Source organism: Gossypium hirsutum, chromosome A09, assembly GCF_007990345.1.
Source record: "Gossypium hirsutum isolate 1008001.06 chromosome A09, Gossypium_hirsutum_v2.1, whole genome shotgun sequence".
Lineage (NCBI taxonomy): Eukaryota > Viridiplantae > Streptophyta > Magnoliopsida > Malvales > Malvaceae > Gossypium > Gossypium hirsutum.
In genome coordinates this window covers 12,061,284-12,081,027 of record NC_053432.1, presented here as the reverse complement: position 1 = coordinate 12,081,027, position 19,744 = coordinate 12,061,284, and the positions used below count along the sequence as shown (strand labels likewise).

The following is a 19,744-nucleotide window of genomic DNA, read 5'->3' as shown; positions in this document are numbered from 1 at the left end:
CAAGCTCCATAGTAAGTGATTCCAAGCCCCGTTTTTAATGTTCTTTACGTTTTTGGAATCCCGGTAGCTCGATTAAGCTTATGTTAGCAATAATTCAACTTAGGGTTTATATTTGGAAAAATACCCATAGGTGAAATTTTTGTATTTTGATGTTTTATGATAGAATATGGGGTTTTAAATTATGTTAGACAACTTGTACTACTCGATTTTAAGCAAAAACGAGTAAAAGGGCTTAATCGGTAAAAATACCTAATAGTCACAAGTACATGTTAGAGTGAGAATTTGATGTTTCCATAGAAGAGAAAAGTGATCAGCATGTTGTAAAACATAAGAATAAGGAATAAAGTTTAATCCCAAGCCTAAGGGCAAAAATGTAAATATGCAAAAGTTTAGGGGCAAAATTGTAATTTTTCCAAAATTTGAGTTAAGGATTAATTTGATAATGTGAGTATTAAATGAGCTAAATGTGTTATTTTAGATCAAGAAAGACGTGGAATCGACCTCAATCGAGGAAAAGAAAAGATTGTGGACTAAATTGCAAAATCTTTATATTTTGGTACCAAGGTAAGTTCATGTGTAAATAATGTAGCATAATTGTTATTTTTAAGTTATTGATATTAATTATGTGTTATGCTGAATTTCATTATGAAATGTATGCTTTGTGGTTAATTTCAAATAATATGTAAATTATGTGAGCTACTTGTTAAATATAATTGTTACCGAGTATTGATTTCGGCATTCTACGGAAGACGGCAAGGATAAGTGTTCGAGAAAAATCCCGTTTGAACCTTAGGAATAGATTAGGATACAAGTGACATGTCACTAGGATGGTTGAGCATCCGAACTCGTTGAGTTGAGTCCGAGTTCACTTATGGATGCGAATGTCCGAACACGTTGAGTTGAGTCCGAGTTCACTTATGGATGCGAACGCCCGAGCTCGTTGAGTTGAGTCCGAGTTCGCTTATGGGCGGGTTACATGATTGCTTGATTGAATATGTGGCACTTATATGCAAATTATCCATGTATCCGAATTATATTCCGATGTGTTCAACGGGTAAAGTTCTACTCAATGGAGGAATATTTGAGATGTAAAGAGAAGTATTGGTGAGTGATGTGAAATGGTTATTTTGGACAGGTATGTATTTAACCCTCGGGTTGAGTATTGATACAACCACTATAAGGTAATAAGATGATGAGGAATGATGTTTAGAAATGTGATATGTGTTTTAGTGATGTATGCTAATGTTGATTGGTATAACTGTTTGTTATGTTACTTATTATTTTCATATGAACTTACTAAGCATTTATGCTTACTCCCTCCTTCTTACTCATTGTAGTTTTGGACAAGCTAGCTCAGGAGTCGGGATAGGTCGAAGGCTCAGTCACACTATCCGGAAGACTTTTGGTAAATGGCTTGTAAATTTAAGTATGGCATGTATAGCAATATACCTGTTTTGTGAAAATGATCTTATGGTATGGTTGTGGAATGGTTGAGGAAATGCTTGATAATGATAAATTATGAAAATGGTTAGTGTAGATTATGTTTGATGTTAAGGAAAACTATTAAGATACTTAGTGCATAAAAACTCATAAAAAGGATGAAATTTGCCATAAACAGAATACTGCAGCAACACTGACGCGAGTTTGAAAATTTACTAAAAATCATAGCAATTGAATTTGGTGATGGAATACATATCAAATTGAATCTTATTATGTCTAGTTTCACATGAAACAAATGAAACAGGTAAAAGAATTATATGTTAGAAGATATTTGAATTTTAGTGAAATAGGGTCATAGCAGTTTTTGAATCCTCTGTTCCAACTTTAGAAATTCATCATAAATTATAAAGATATAATTAGGTGGTATATTTTATATCCTCAGAATCCTTATTGAGTCTAGCTTTAGTAGAAACAAATCTCATATTCATATGATTTTTTTACAGAGAGAAATGTGGTTCGTAGTAAACAGAGGTCAGACCAGTCGAGTCCTAAAATAGGGGTAACTTTAACTAATAAACTGTACTAATTGGCCCAACCAAAAATTCTAGAAAACAATTAGTAGATAGGTATATGAGTCTAGATTCAGGAAAAATTTACGGATCTTGATTTCGAGTTTCGTAACTCGAGATATGATTTTTCTTGTGACTGTGACGCAAGTAGCTTAAAAGTTGTGAATGTAGAAACAATAATCCAAAGTTCTAAAAATGTTAAACTAAGCTTAGTAACACCTCATACTCGACTCCGGCGATGGTCTCGGGCGTGGGGGCGTTACATCTTCTATGTCTAGAACAACAAAATTGATTGGGAATATAAATTCTTCAATTTTGACAAGTACATCTTCAATGATGCCTCTAGGAAATCTGATAGTTTTATCTGCTAACTGAATACTCATCCTCATTTGTTTGGGTTTCCCAAGACCTAGCTGTTTAAGCATTTTGTAGGGCATGACATTAATACTAGCCCCTAAATCAGCCAAAGCATTTTTAACATTTAAGCTACCAATTAAACAAGGAATCGTAAAACTCCCTGGATCTTTCAATTTGTTGGAAAGCTTGTTCTGTAGAATGGCTGAGCAAACTGCATTTAACTCCACATACGATGCCTCATCCAACTTCCATTTATTTGTTAAAAGCTCCTTTAAGAATTTGACTGCATTTGGCATCTATGAAAGAGCTTCAATAAACTGTAAGTTAATGTATAATTTCTTTAAGAGTTTAAGGAATTTATCAAATTGTTCATCTATGCGGTCTTTCCTTGTCTCATTGAGGTATGGCACTCGTGGTTTGTACTCTTTACTTACTAGTTTCTACTCACTGTGTTCTACCTCGTCTTTACCTTTACTTAGCACAATTCATTGCCTAGGTTCTGGTTCAGGTTCAACTAACCTTTCCTCGTCTTGGATGGTAATTGCGTTGAGTTGTTCCCTTGGGTTAGATTCAGTGTTACTTGGTAGGCTACCTTGTGGTCTTTCAGAAATCAATTTGGCGAGTAGGCCTATCTGAGTTTCGAGCCCTTGGATCGACGCTTGTTGATTCTTTAGTGTTGTCTCAGTATTCAGAAAATAAGTTTTTGACACCGAGATGAAATTTGTTAGCATCTCCTCAAGGTTTGGCTTCTTTTCTTGTTGGTAAGGTGGTTGTTGAAAAGCTGGAGGATGTTGTGGCCTTTGATTTCCTTGACCACCCCACAAGAAATTGGGATGGTTCCTCCAACCTGCATTAGAGGTGTTACTGTATGGGTTATTTTGAGATCTAGAATTATTGTTACCAATGTATTGGACTTGTTCCTCCTCGGTGTTGGGGTTGAAGGATTGATATTCCGTGTGTGTTCCTCCTCCATTTGAATCGCACCTCATAACTGGATGTACCTGAGTAGAACCACACAAACCGTTAATCTTTTTTATTTAAGAGTTCTACCTGGTTAAATATCATAGTGACCGCATCAAGGTTGAAAACACTGGCCGTTTTCATCGGTTTTGTCCTCATAACTTGCCACTGATAGTTATTCAGTGACATTTCTTCAATAAATTCGTAAGCCGCTTCAGGTGTTTTGTTGTTCAAATTTTCACCTGCAGCTGCGATGATGAGTTACCTCATTGAGGGGATCACGCCGTTGTAGAACGTCTGAACCTATAGCCAAAGTGGTAACTCATGGTGAGGGCACCTTCTCAAAAGATCCTTGTATCTCTCCCATGCATCATAGAGCGTTTCTAGATCCATATGCACAAAAGAAGAGATGTCATTCCTCAACTTAGCCATTTTAACCGGTAGAAAATATTTAAGTAAAAACTTTTCGGTCATTTGTTCCCAAGTAGTGATTGACCTCGTGGTAACGATTTCAACCACTTTTTAGCTTTGTTCCTCAGTGAAAAGGGAAACAACAGAAGGTGTATGGCGTCGCCAGAAACGCCATTGATTTTAAATGTTTCACAAAACTCCAGAAAATTTGCCAAGTGATTGTTCGGATCCTCATCCTGCAAACCATCAAACTGAGCAAATTACTGTATCATTTGAATCGTGTTAGGTTTCAGTTCAAAATTATTTGCAGCAATAGCAGACCTAACTATACTTGGCTCAGTTCTAGTTAAATTTGGTTTAGCATAATCATACATAGTGCGCGAAGCAGGATTCTGATTTACTGGATTAGCAGCAGTCACATAAGATAGTGGATTTTCCTGCTTTTCAGCCTTCTCCTCGGTTGTGGTTTGGATATCGTCCTCTTGCTCTTCCTCTTTGTATCTTAAGCTCCACCTTATTTCTCTTTGGTTTCTACAAGCTGTGCGATCGATCTCACTATCAAAAAGTAATGGTCCCGACAGGTTTCTTCTAGCCATACACTAAAAAAAAACTGCCAGAAGCGAATAAAAGAGAAAATTAGAAAAGAAAATAAAATTTTAAATTGCAAATAAAGTAAAAATGGCTAAAGTAATAAAAATCAAGTGTTCCTAATATCCTGGAATATTAAAAAAAGAATTAAGAACACATAATTAAGAACAAGTCAAATATTTATCAGACAATTTAGATAATAATAACAAGATCCGTCTTAGGTTTCATTCCCTTTAGGTATTTAGGGGGTTTAGTTCATAATTATGAAAGAAAACATCTCAAAAGAATAAAGATAACAAAATATAAAGAAAATCCAAAACTCCTGAAGGAAACTGAAAGGAGATCTTAAGTCTTAACGATGAATCCGGCTTCTAAGATAGATCAATTGGCTTCCCTTGAGTAATTCCTTACCTCCTACCCTATGTGTCTCCTCTAATCCTCCTCTGGGGTGTTTATATAGGCTTTAGAATGCTAAGAACCCTCAAAAGTGGCCTTTTTCGAATAGAACTAAACTAGGGCTCAACAGGGACACGCCCGTGTTTGATTTCTTCAATCTGTGTTCAAGACTGTTACATAGGCACGGGCGTGTGGTCTACCCGTGTAAGTCGTGCTTCGATTTTTCCAAATGGACACGACCGTGTGGCTTACCCTTGTGAGGAAGTCCAGGCCATGTTGATTTCCCATGTTGGTACATTTTCTCCGTTTTTGGCCCGTTTCTCATTCTTTTTACTCTCCTATGCTCACCTAAGTATAAAACATGAAATTAAAGGATTAGGAGCATCGAATTCACCAAATCTAAGGAGAATTCATCCAAAAATATGCTAAGCATGAGGTAAAAATATGTATAAATTATGGTTTATCAACGCCCATGTCCTAAGGCTATGTCCTTCACACGGCCATGTCTCTGCCCTTGTGTTTACTACTAGGCATTCTGTTTTACCTAATTAGGGTGCATGGGACACACGGTTGGGTCGCACGCCCATGGGGTAGACCGTGTGTCACACACGGCCTAGGAACATGCCCATGTGTCTAACTATGTCGACAAATTCTAGGCTATTTTCCAAGTCATTTGTCACCCTTAAACACTCACATACTTAAACCCACTTCATGGCATGCAACATGGCACATTTGGTTACTCAAGCATTCACATTCATGGTTGAATTATGTCTATAATGTCACATAACACATACTCAACTTGACATGCTTTCAAATTATCCATTTATACTATGGATATGGTCACCCTATTGGTCATAAACTATCCATCAAGCACATATACCATTCATCACACTCATCATCCACAAGCAACCACAACCACATCAAAGCATAAACACATTGTATGCATGCATAATTAATTAGGGTTACAATCCAATAATCAATATGAGCCATCTCTCATGGTCATATACAAAATAATCATAATACCATCATGAGCCAACACATTTGGCTATTCAATATGACACATAACAAAATGACCAAGTTTACTATACATACCATACTCAAAATGTTGAGACTAACTATACCCAAATGTCCAATTGATAGTGTTATCAAAAAATCTGACGTCCTCTGATCCTCGAGCTAGCTTGGTGATACTATAGGAAAAAGGAAAGAAAAGGGGGTAAGCTTTAAAGCTTAGTAAGTCCATATGCAATCTAAACAAGTATTTAACATACATTTAACATAATGAACATAAATTTGTATTTCATCAAATCATTTAAACTTACTCATCACATAAACAACCATATCATAAGTTCATCATATATGAAGGCATTACTCATGAGTTCGGTAAACATACCTGTAGTAACTAGTAACACAACTCCTACTCATTCTTCTCATTGACTTAACCCTTGGGTCTCTGTCAAGCTACTCGATAATTTACCTGTTGAACACTTGGAATACTATTGGATACACGGAAAGCTCACACATAAGTTCCACATACGTAGCTAAAGTGACCTCATATCACATAAAATATAAAAGCTTATTCTCAAGCTACTCATCAGGTTGTAACTACACGGGCTGCTCACACAAACTATCAGTCTGGTTGTAACTACACGGGCTACTCACACAAGTTGTCAAGTATCCGTAACACATGTCAGACTACCCAGCCACTGATAGGACGTACAAGACCAGCACCCGGAACCATATAAACTTATATAACATATATCATGAGCTCAAATTATAAGATTCCTAGTGACATGTCGCTTGTATCCTAAACTATTCCTAAGGTTCAAACGGGATTTCTTTAGTTATCATATCGCTATCAGACTTGCTCGTAATGTCGATATTAATGTCCATAGTACCCATCATTTACTCATGGAATAATCGAGGCATAAATCATAATAATAATAAAGCATTTAAATTCACATAATATCAAAGCATTGAACACAATACATATTGCATTATTCACATATGAACTTACCTCGGTACCAAAAGGATGAAAACGAGCCTATTCTTCGTGAACCTTATTTTTCCCCGATCAAGACTCGAATCACATTTTTCTTGATCTATAAGGCCAAATTTAACTTATTTTATACATTGTTTGAATCGACCCATAACACATATTTTGGTAAAATTACCTTTTTACCCATAACTTTTCACTTATTTACAAATTGGTCCCTAAGCTCGTAAAATGAAATGCATGCATTTTCTTTGTTACCCAAGCCTAGGTGATTCATATTCTTACTCACATTAGCCCACATTTCTCATTAAATCATATTTCTCCTATCCACTTTTTATCTTTTACAAATAAGCCCTTTTTAGTGTTTTCATGAAAAAAATCACTTTGTAAAAGATGTTACACACACATCAAACTTGCATATTCTTTCATTAAACATCAAAATAAAAGCATGGCACACATGGTTCAAATTCCAAACATGAACCCTAGCTCAAATAAATGGTAGAAATGGCTAGATTGGTTGATAACAACTTTAAAAATACAAAGAACATTAAAAACAGGACTAGGATGAACTTACTTTTGAGCTTGAAAAGTTGAAAAACCCTAGCTATGGCTCCTTAGAGATTTTTGGCTAGCACTTGGAGAAGATAAGAAATTTTTTACTTATTTTTCCCTTTTTATTCTTTTATTAACCAAATGACCAAAATGCCTTCAAGGCTTTTCTTTCAAATTTTTACTATTCATGTCCATTTTTGTCCAAAATTTTAGAATTTGGCCAAATTTCTATTTAAGGCCCTTTAATTAAAAATCCATGGCAATTTCATGCTCAAAGCTTCTAGAACATGTATTTTGCAACTTATTCGATTTAGTCCTTAACTTTAAATTGGACACTTTAGGCATAAAATTCTTCATGAAAATTTCACACAAACATGCAATCATATCATGGACCATCAAATAATCATAAAATAATTATTTCTATTTTAGATTTGTGGTCTCGAAACCATTATTCTGATTAGACCCTAAATCGAGATGTTACAAAGTGCCTTAGGACCACACGGCCATGTGAAAATGCCCAGGCCATGTGGAGGGTCAAACACCCATGTGAAGAGGGGCACACGGTTGTGTGACTGAGGCACACTCCCGTGTAAAGGGAGGCATATGGCCATGTGACTAAGGCACAAACTCGTGTGGACCAGGGACATGGCCATGGGAGCAGGCTATGTAACTCACTGTCCATTTCTACTAAAATAAAGTACAGGGTAGACACGGCTGTGTGACAATCCCACTGTAACACCCCTCACCTGTATCCAACGTCGGGACAGGGTTCGAGGCGTTACCAGACTTAAACATTCACAACATGCAAAATCAAGCCATAAAATTTCACCAAAAATTAAAACATCTCGAATACATGCATATTGTCCCTTATATAGGTCTTTGATGCGTGATATTCGTAATAGGTTTTAAAGATTTATAAATGAATCATTCTTGAGACTAACTTATTATCACGATTAAGGCAAGTGTACCTATTGAACAGCAGTATAGTTCAGCAAGACCGGATTGTCGAACCCAAAGGAACTACGAGTACTAGTATTTACTTCCTTTTTATTATCCAGGCTAAAAATTAAGAGGTTTGGTTATCTAAACTAATTACTAACTAAGAATGCACAGAAAGAAAACTTGGGAAAATACTTTTGGGAAAAATTCGATTGATTGAGACAATACCTAAGGAAAAATCCACCTAGACTTCACTTGTTATTTGACTCTGAATCAGACGATTTATTCATTTGACTTGATCCATAGAAATCCCTAAGTTATATTACTATCTCTCTCGAGACTAATAACGTCTAACCCTAGGTTGAATAATTGATATCTCTTTCTAATTAACACCCTAGTATTGCATTAACTCGATCTATGGATTCCCTTATTAGGTTTCACCTTAATCCGGTAAAATCTTGTCACCCTATCTCTAGGCGCGCAATCAACTCCACTTAATTATGAAAATTTTACTTTAGACAGGGTTTATTCCTCCTCTAAATAAGAGCGTTAACTTGAATTAATATCCTGGAATATTAAAACAAGAATTAAGAACACATAATTAAGAACAAGTCAAATATTTATCGTATAATTCAAATAATAATAACAAGATCAGTCTTAGGTTTCATTCCCCTTAGGTATTTAGGGGGTTTAGCTCATATTTATGAAATAAAACATCTCAAAAGCATAAAAATAACAAAACATAAGAAAGCCCAAAACTCCTGAAGGAACTTGAAGGGAGATCTTCAATCTTGATGATGAATCTGACTTCTAAGATGGATCAATCGGCTTTCCTTGAGTAATTCTTTACTTTCTACTCTGCGTCCCTTATCTAAGTGCCTCCTCAGGTGTTTAAATAGGCTTTGGAATGCCTAAGAGCCCTCAAAATTGGCCTTTTCCAAATTATACTAAACTTGAGCTCGACAGGGACACGTTCGTGTGACACGCCCGTGTGCGATTACTCTAGCCCGTGGTCAAGGCTGTTGAAAAGGCGCGGGCGTGTAGTATAACCGTGTAAGTCCTGCTTCAATCTTGCCAAAGGATACGGCCTTGTGACACGCCCATGTGAGAAAGTCCAGGCCGTGTTGATTTCCTACGTGGGTCTATTTTCTCCGTTTCTAGCCCGTTTCTCTCTCTTTTTACTCTTCTATGCTCACCTAAGTATAAAAAATGAAATTAAAGGATTAGGAGCATCAAATTCACCAAAGCTAAGGAGAAACCATTCATAAATGGGCTAAGCATGGGATAAAAATATGTATAAATTACAGTTTATCAAATACCCCTACACTTAAGCATTTGCTTGTCCTCAAGCAAAATCCTCAGCTCACAATCAAAATAAATTCATCTTAATTTATAATCCCTATCAATAATATATCAAAATAATCCATAAGTATTCGTACATTGAGAATTCAACTAAAAGCACATCAAAGTTTCAAACAGTCCAAGTTGAGCATTTTATCACAAAAACATAAGTGTCTTCCCTTATCTAAGTGATTACCTTTGATCAAAATATCGCAGAGTTTAACATCCTTGATTGCGTGGTTTCGTGATAGGTTTTAAATATTTATAATTAATCGTTCTTAAACTAACTATTATCGCGATGTAAGCAAGTGTACCTATCGAACAGTAGTATAGTTTTAGCAAGACCGGATTGTCGAACCCAAAGGAACTAAAAGCACTAGTACTGACTGTCTTTTTATTATCTAGCCTAGGAATAAAGAGGTTTTTGGTTTTAACTAACTAATTATCTAAACTAAGAATGCACAGAGAAAAGAATTAGGGAATTGCTTTTGGGAAAAATCGATTGACTTAAGACAATACCTAAGGAAAAATCCACCTAGACTTTACTTGTTATTCTGGCTCCGAATCGGACGATTTATTCATTCAACTTGTTCCGTAGAGATCCCTAAGTTATGTTATTATCCCTATTCAAGACTAATAACGCATAATCCCTAGATTGAATAACCGAGACTTTTCTCTAATTAACACTCTGGGGTTGCATTAACTCAATCTATGGATCCCCTTATTAGGTTTCACCCTAATCTGGCAAAATCTAGTCACCCTATTTCTAGGCGCGCAATCAACTCTGCTTAATTATGATAAATGTACTCTGAGATAGGGTCTATTCCTCCTCTGAATAAGAGCATGTCTTGAATCAGTATCCTGGGATATCAAAATAAGAATTAAGAACACATAATTAAGAACAAGTTAAATATTTATCATACGATTCAGAAAATAATAACAAGATTCGTCTTAGGTTTCATTCCCCTTAGGTAATTAGGGGTTTTATTTCATAACTAAATAAGAAAACATCTCAGAAGAATAAAGAATACAAAACATAAAGAAAACCCAGAACTCTTGAAGGGAAATTGAGGAGAGATCTTCAGTCTTAATGATGAATCTGGCTTCTGAGATGGATCAATCGGCTTCTTTGGAGTAATTTCTTACTCCCCCTTCTTTAACTCCTCCTTTCTTCCTTCTCTAGGGTGTATTTATAGGCTTTGGAATTCCTAGAATCCCTCAAAATTAGTCTTTTCCCATTTGGACTCAACTTGGGCTTGGCAGGGACACGCCCGTGTTCGATTACTTCAGGCCGTGTTCAAGTCTGCCAAATGGACACAACCGGGTGGTCTGCCCATGTGAGGAGGTTCAGGCCATGTTGATTTTGTACTTTGGCCCATTTTCTCTATTTTTGGCCCGTTTCTCGTTCCTTTCGCTCTCCTATGCTCTCCTAAGTGTAAAACATGAAATTAAAGCATTAGGAGAATCGAATTCATCGATTCTAATGGAAAATCATCCAGAAAATGCATTAACATGGGGTAAAAATATGTATAATTTACGGTTTATCAATTCTCACTAAAGATTCACTCAAATCACTCAAGGTGTTTAAGGATATCAATAAAAGAACTCATTTAGTCAATATGAGGCTTGCTTGAAAATTAAATCTCCACCACTATAAATTGAGTTGATACATCAATCAAAAAGGTCTTTTAGAGGGTTGTAATGTGGCTTTGGTTAGGGGGTGTGCTCACAAGCTGAAAGAAAAGGTTAGAATCGAGATTGAATTGAAAAATCACTTAGCTAGAAAAATAACTAATCATCAATTGAATACAAGTAAGCTTCTTCTCAGAATATGGAATTAACATTCAAGCTCAAAAATGACAAATTACAACTAATATGTATTGAAGTACATTTGTTTTTTTTTACGAACAAGTCAAATATTTAGAAGAGCAAAACATAGCTAAGCAATTAGTTCAAATTAGATCTCGACAAAAATAGGGATCAAATTAGGGGATTTCAACAATAATGGGTTATGGGTTAATATTGAGGGTGAATTAATTAATGGCTTGTTAGGCTTAAAGGGGTTCACTAAGGGTTAATTATTGAAGGTAGGCTTTTGTGGAGTGAGTGGGTTAAACCTAAGTGTCTTTATCATCTTGAAATATCAAATCAAATGGTGTGGTCTTGACATGCATAATCAAGCAAGTTTTAGAATAACAATTCAATACTGACACACTCAAAACAACAATAAAAGTGAGCATGAAAGAAATAATAAATGCTCTAAAGGCTTAAGATCTCACAAAAATTATGGCTTTTTGATGTTCAAATTTTGAATTTCAACTCAAGATAATACTTAAACTTAGGGAAGCAACCTAAAATTTTTTAATTCAAAAATCAACTTATCATGCTTGATTCCCTAATGTCTTAAAGTTTAAATAATCAATGCTTAATTGCCTATGTTTTAATTCAAGACATATCAATAAAAATTATAAGTTAATTAAAATTCATTCTAATAGTGATATGAGTGATTTAAGTGAGAAAAAGACAAAATTGAGGGATTTCTAATGATGATATAAAAGGCCCCCCACACTTAAGATGTACATTGCCCTTAATGTACAAAGATATATATTGAAAAAGATAGATATATAATCATAGGATAGGGAGAGAAGTGAAACTTCCTGAATAATGAATGAACTCCTTGAATTAGAGTTATGGAGAGTAATTGGCCAAAGCAAAGATGAGAGTGGAGGAGGATACTCCAGTGGTGGTCGAGGTTTATTAATCTATAAATCCTGCATTAAAAGAATATTATATCTGGTGGTAGCTATGGTCGTGGTCGAGTAGGACATGGCAGTCGTGGAAAACCTTTCCCGGTGGAGTTTGTAGTTCCTATGCGATGATGAGCTTTGGAGCTCTTTATAACTGTGATAGAATCAGGAACTTTTTAGGGGTTATAAAGAAGAATAATTACTCGTAATGAAATAGCCGAAATTAAAAATTGTAAAATAAGAATAATAAAACCTAATAAAAATAAGCTTAAAGAAAAATAAAAAGTAGTCTTAAAATAGAATAAAAGTAAAAACATAAAATAATAAATAAAAGTTTTTCAACATCTTCATCGCTAGATGGTTCGCGAGGTGGGGGTGGCGATGAGATGTGGAAGTGTTGACAAATCTACTGTAGAGTAGCATCAATGTTATCGAAGCACTGAAAACACTGTTTCTCAAATCGAGTAAGGCGTTCAGAGATGTCAACGTATGAAGCCGCCGCATGAACTGAACGAGAGGGGGGCGGTGGCTGAGGCAGTGGATCTTCATGACATGGAGGGACATCATTAGTAGTGTCCTCTGGGTCCTCCTCCTCAGTGGACTAGGCAAGGCGGTACTGAGGAGGGTATGTGCCACATCGTTTCTCGATCATCCTCATACTTAGCATGCTCGAGATGCCCTGTGAGGACATCTGGCCGATGAGAGTGAGGGAGGATGATTGTGCTGCCGTGTTGAGGAGCCCAAAGTGCCGAGCCAATCGAGTCACATAGGGCCCGATAGAGATGACCCCTCTCCTGTGCCGCTCCTTCTGGTGGCGAATGGCGAAGGCAATAAAGTAGGCAAGGTCGATGACATGCCCATTCGCTATACTCCATAAGAAATAGGAGTCGTGGGTGGTGACAATGCCTGTGCTCTCTCGTCTCCCTATCAGAGTGTGAGCCAAGATAGCGTGTAGATACCTCAAGGATGGAGGGAGAGCCGATGCCTTGGAGCGGCTAGGATTGTAGGTGCGAGGCAAGGACAAGGTCCCTCCAGCATTTTGAGGGGGAGAAGTGGATATGGCTGTGGAGGGTGTCGAATTCATTGTCATCCATGAACCCCTCCGTGTATAGCCCTAGTGAAATCCCAAACTTGGGTATGCTCAACTGGCGTACTAGACCACCGAGGCAGAACTGGACCGTTCTAGGATTGTCGAAGTTTATCATGACGGTCTAAAGATGGAATATCGAGCAGAGTTCCAATGTAAACTCTAGATACATCGGCTCGACGATCTCAAAGAAGAGCTCCCACGAGTCAGTCGTTAGGAGGGCTCAGACCACGTTAGCCAATTGAATCTGTTCGAGTACAGCCCAGTCAATGCAGCGGCCACACCTAGGGGTCAGGCCCGTAATATCTGATATAATTCCTCCTAGGGTCCCAAGGGAACCTGGAGGAACGGGTGCTTAATCTCTGTGGTAGGACCCGCGGATGACGCTGCTCCTTTCCTCTTCTTTGACGCAGGAACAGCGGTCTTCTTACCACGTGAGGACAACATTGTATGCAAAAAGAAGGAACTTAAGGTGTCAGAATCGGTGTTGTAGGCGGCGCACGGGCGTGGAGGGTAGGGCGTGTGAAGTTGCAACGGCTAGGGTTAGGGTTTTTGGGGAGGGAGATGATGAATAGTGACGGGTTTATATAGATTTTGGGGCACACGGCCATGGGACACGCCCGTGTGGCCTAATGTTTGCCCGTGTGTATCATGAATTTTGAATTTGGGCGCGTCTGAAATTCGGCCCACGCCCGTGTTCTTTGGGCGTGTGGGTGCACACGGCCGTGTTGCACGACCATGTCTTACTTTGTTCACTTCTCCCATGCACGTGGACATAAGTCTAAGCCCATGATCATTTTGACAGTGTCGACCAAGGGCTGATGGCACGGACGTGTCGCACGACCGTGCTACATTCTCATTTTCAACCACGGTTTCAAGACACGAACGTGTCTCACGTCCGTGTTGTTCTAGCAGTTTCGCCCACGGCCATATCGCACGACCGTGGTGTTGGGGAAAAAATCTTGCCTTGTTTTCACACGGCCTAATGCACACCCGTGTTCTTGGCCGTGTGGTCTTTAGAAAGCCTGTGTTCCATGATTCGGTCAGTATGTTAGATGTTAAAAACTTAGATTTAAAGAAATTAGCACTATTAGTGCTCGAGTTGCCTCCCGAGAAGCAGTTATTTAAAGTCTAAGCTCAACTTACCTCTCTTCTATATGGTCAAGGTGGTACAAGGAGTTTACACTCCTTAACCCTGCTATAAACTTTATCAACATAAGGTTTAAGACGAGTATCGTTTACCTTAAATGTGCCAAATCTGGGATGATTTACCTCGACTGTACCATATGGGAAAATTCTAAGTACCGTAAGAGGAATTTCTTCATTAGGTTCAGAAGTGGTAATTCGAGGATCTGCTGCATCTAGTAGTACTTTTTCTCCAACCTTAAGTTGATTTGGTGAGGTATTAAGCTCATCCTAGCTCAGTTTCAGTTTATCAGGTGATCTCAATTTCTGTGTCCGCCATTCATCTAGCTCCTCGATTTGTAGCCTTCGTTCTTCATAGATAGGTCTTTTGTTGTTGTTTGAACACAGCTTATATTTGTTCTTCGTAACTGTTTCCTACATAGAAGGTTTCACCACATGATCAGTACTAATAGAATGATTTATACAACCACCTTTAATTTTTGATGTGTTACTCGAATTACGAGCTTGAAGGGTGATTGTTTCGTCTTCCACATGAAGTGTGAGTTCACCTGTGCCAACATCAATAATGGTTCTAGCAGTCGCTAAAAAGGGCCGTCCTAAAATTAAAGGTGCGTTACTATCCTCTTCCATGTCTAGAACAACAAAGTCTACTGGGTATATAAATTTATCGATCTTAACAAGAACATCTTTAATGACACCCCTAGGAAATCTAATGGTTTTATAAGCCAATTGAATGCTCATCCTAGTTTTTTTGGGTTTCCCAAGACCTAGCTGTTTAAACATTTTATAAGGCATAACATTAATGCTTGCCCCTAAGTCAGCCAATGCATTATGAACATCTAAACTACCAATTAAACAAGGAATAGTATAACTCCCTGGATCTTTCAATTTTTTGGGTAGTTTATTTTGTAATATGGCTGAGCAAACTGCATTCAATTCCATATGCGACACCTTATCCAACTTTCGTTTATTTGTTAAAAGCTCCTTTAGGAATTTGACTGCGTTTGGCATCTGCGAAAGAGCTTCAATAAATGGTAAATTAAAATGTAACTTTTTAATAATTTAAAGAATTTACCAAATTGTTCTTCTGTGCGGTCTTTCCTTGTGACAGCCCAAAATTGACCCTAGTCGGGAAGTGGTTTCGGGACCGCTAAACCGAGTCATAAAAATAATTAACCATCATAATTGATGCTCATTATATGTACATGTGCATGTGTGAAAATTTCGTGTTTGAATTTTGTTTAATTGTAGGTGAATTTAGTCAATAGGACTTATGTGTGACATTTTTGAAATGTGATAGATCAAAACATAAGGACCTATTAGTGCATGTTGAAAAAGGGGGGACTTGCATGTAAATTTTCCCCCCATCTAGTAGTGGCCGGCCATGACATTAGGATGGACAAAGGGTGGTGGGCAAAACATGTCATAGACATGTTGTGTTGGTGCATCACGGGAGGAAACAATAAAATAATGAGCATGGTAATTAAATAATGAAAGGGAGGAGTGATGAAAAAAAAATGGTCTCATCCATGCCCCCCCTTTTGCCGTGAATGAAAGAAAGAAAACAAAGAAAAAAATGTGTGTTAATCCTTGAACATCCTTGACCGAAATTCCAAGGAAAGAAAGGAGGAAATGTTGAAGAGGTTCGGCCATGCATGTAACTAGGCTAAGGTATGTTTGAGGTTGCTCCATGAGATTCATGTATATTTTAGTAGTTAGCTTGAGTTCTAACTAGCCCATGGTTCAAATCTTTACTATGTCATGGAGATGATATTCGGCTAAGGTGGATTTGTGTTGATATCATTTGCATGCTAAAAGTGAAGCTTTGTAATGGTGCATGTGATGGTGGATTGATGATTCTTGAATCTTCTTTTTAACATTTTTGAGTGAGACATTAAGTTCTTTGTTTAACCATGACCAAAAATTGAAATGGTATGGTGTTGTGATGCATTCGGCCATGGTAGGAAGTAGAAGGGAAAAATATGGTTGTTGTTAGATGAAGTAGAGTCTAACGAATGAGCACATATGTGCATTGGTTACTAGATGGAGAAGAATCGGCTAGCAAGTTGTGTGCTAAGGCCGAATATAATTTTGTATATTAATGAGTAATGCATGTGTTAAATTGATGGAAAGGGAGAGGATGCTTTACTAGTGTATATATGTGTGTATTAGCCAAGTTTTGAACTTGAAACAAAATGGTGTTTAGTCAATACAAGTGACCATACTTGTAGAATGTATTAAGTGTTGCAATCGGCCCCAACATGGACATGTATGTTCGGCCACATGAATAAGTACATAAGTTATGTGTATGTTCGGCCATAGGTAGCCTATTGATGGCTTTAGCTTGACTTAGAAAATTCGGCTAAGGGGAAATATTAGCTAGTATGTTGAATTCGATTCGTGATTCCGTACATATGTGACTTTAATGTCTAATGTATAAATATGGGCTAAGTGCCTTGTGTTCCTCTTTTCGATGCTCAAATGATTAAATCAATTTATTTGTTTAATTAAGCTCAAGAGCAAAGGGGAACTAAATCCGATAAAGGGAAGGAAAAAGTGGTCGAATAGCCATCGGAATCGTTCGACAACATCCGAGGTAAGTTCTTGAGTAATAGAGCTTAAATTATGATTTGATTAGATCATGTTTTAAGCAAATCAAAATCATGCTCCTTGTGTGTGGCTATTGAGCCGAAATTGCAAGAGTGATAAGTGTCTTGTGTTTGAGTTTTGCTAATGAAAATGAAATATGAATGTGTCATGATTTATTGTTAAATGTGCATGGTTATTCGAATGATGTCCGGGCTAAGTCCCGAAGGCATTTGTGCGAGATACTAATTCCGGGCTAAGCCCGAAGGCATTGGTGCGAGTTACTAAATCCGGGTTAAGTCCCGAAGGCAATTGTGCGAGTTACTATAACCGGGCTATGTCTCGAAGGCATTTGAACGAGTAGCTATATCCGGTTAAATTCCGAAGGTATGTGATTTGGGAATGAATGATCTTGCTGTAAATATTTCAGTTAATACGCTTGAAACATCCCAACATTGAGGTATGTTTCGTATGTGCTTTGAATTAGTTGAGCCCTTACAAATAAGTATTCGCTCAGTTGATAAATGAGCTACCGGCCTTTGGCTAAGTTGATATTTTGTGTATGAACATAAGGGTTGGTAATGTGAAGTAAGTATGATATCGAAAATTTGTGCATATGAAATTATCCGTTTAGCTATATGAATGCTATACTTTTGTTGTGCTAGAATCCCTTGCTCAAAACTTACTAAGCATAAATTGCTTACTCCGTTTCTTTGATTCTCTGTTTTATAGATTTTGGTTCTTCAGCTATCGGACTCGGGATTTTGAAGTCGAAGTCGCCCACACTATCAAAGCCCCCTTTTGGTACAATTTTGGTTGAACTTCGAAATGGCATGTATAGGACTACCCTTTTTGTTGTGGGTCATGGACCCTTTGGACTTGTATAATTTTGGATAGCCATGCGAAAATGGCTTATATATGTTCGAGCATAATGTTATAATCATTTGGTATGGATATGGTTATTGAGAGGTGTGGATATGCTTAACAAGGATTGGCCATGGAATGGTTAATCACTATCATAATTTGTGCTATTTATGCTAAAAGGGCTAGTTGAATCATGAAAACTATGAAATAGGTAAAGTCTACCTTAAGGGCAGATGCTGACAGCAGCAGTGATGTAGATTTGGAAAATCACTAAAATAGTAGGAATGGAATTAAATAGTGAATAAATTATGTAAACGAACCTTGATGAATCTATTTTCATAGGAAAGTAACGAAACGATCATATGGACAATATGTTAAGAGATATTCAGGTTCTCGTGAGACAGGGCCAGAACGGTTTCTGGATTCCCTGTTCCGACTTTGGAAATTCATTGTAAATTAACCAGAGAGAATTAGGAGTCATTCCATATATGTACAGATTCCTCTCTGAGTATAGTTTCTATAGAAACAAACGGTATCAGTATTGAAGCTCTGTGCAGGGAGATATCCAAGTCGTAATGCACAAAGGTCAGTGTAGTTGATCCCTGTAACATGGGAGACTTTGACTAATAAACTGTACTAATTGGCCCGACCAAAAATTGTAGAAAAAAATATTTAGATGGGAATATGAGTCTAGTTTCAGGGAAAAATTACGAAACTTATTTCCGAGTTGTGAAACTCAAGATATAATTTTTAAGGTGACAGTGACGCAGTTAGCCAACTGCCTGGAAATTTTTAAAATGGATTGTGCAAAGAAGTGATTTAAGTCTGCAAACCCCTCGTGTCCGACTCCGGCGACGGACTCGGGTACGGGGTGTTACATTCCTTTTCATGTTTGGGTATGGCACACGAGGTTTGTATTCTTTACTTACTGGTTTCTGGTCATTGTGGTCCACCTCACCCTTACCTTTACTTACCACAATTTCTTGCTTCGGTTCTGGTTCAGGTGTAACTAACCCTTCCGAACCTTGAATGGTAATTGCATTGATTTGCTCCCTTAGGTTAGATTCAGTGTTACTCGGCAAACTACCTTGTGGTCGTTCAGAAATCAGTTTGGCGAGTTGGCCTATCTGAGTTTCGGGCCCTTGGATTGACGCTTGTTGATTCTTAAGGGCTGTATTTTGGAAACGAGTTTCTGACATCGAGATGAATTTTGTTAACATCTCCTCAAGGTTTATCTTCTTTTCTTGCTGGTAATGTTTTTGTTGAAAACCCGAAGGATGTTGTGGCCTTTGATTTCCTTGAGCGCCCCACGAGAAATTGGGATGGTTCCTTTAACCTACGTTATAAGTGTTACTATACGGGTTATTTTGGGGTCTAGAGTTATTGTTACCCATATTTTGGACTTTTTCCTCCTCGATACTCAGGTTGAAGGGTTGATATTCTGTGCATGCTTCTCCTCCATTCGAATCGCACCTCATGACTGGATGGACCTGAATAGAACCACATAAACAGTCAATCTTTTTATTTAAGAGTTCTATTTGGTTAGATAGCATAGTAACTGCATTGAGTTGAAAACACCGGCTGCCTTCATTGGCTTTGTCCTCATAACTTGCCACTGATAGTTATTCAGTAAGATCTCCTCAATAAATTTGTAAGCCACCTCAGGTGTCTTATTATTGATAGTTCCACCAGTGACTGCGTCAATCATCTGCCAGTCGAAGGATTCAGGCCGTTGTGAAACGTTTGAACCTGTAGCCAGAGTGGT

General features: G+C 37.6%; 1 non-coding gene across 1 annotated transcript; it reads left to right on the top strand.

The window, feature by feature from the left end:
- Positions 1–3,645: 3,645 nt before the first annotated feature.
- Positions 3,646–3,752, top strand: LOC121207271 (small nucleolar RNA R71). Its single transcript, XR_005902363.1, has one exon. It is a non-coding gene; the product is annotated as a small nucleolar RNA R71 (small nucleolar RNA).
- The last annotated feature ends 15,992 nt before the right edge of the window (positions 3,753–19,744 follow it).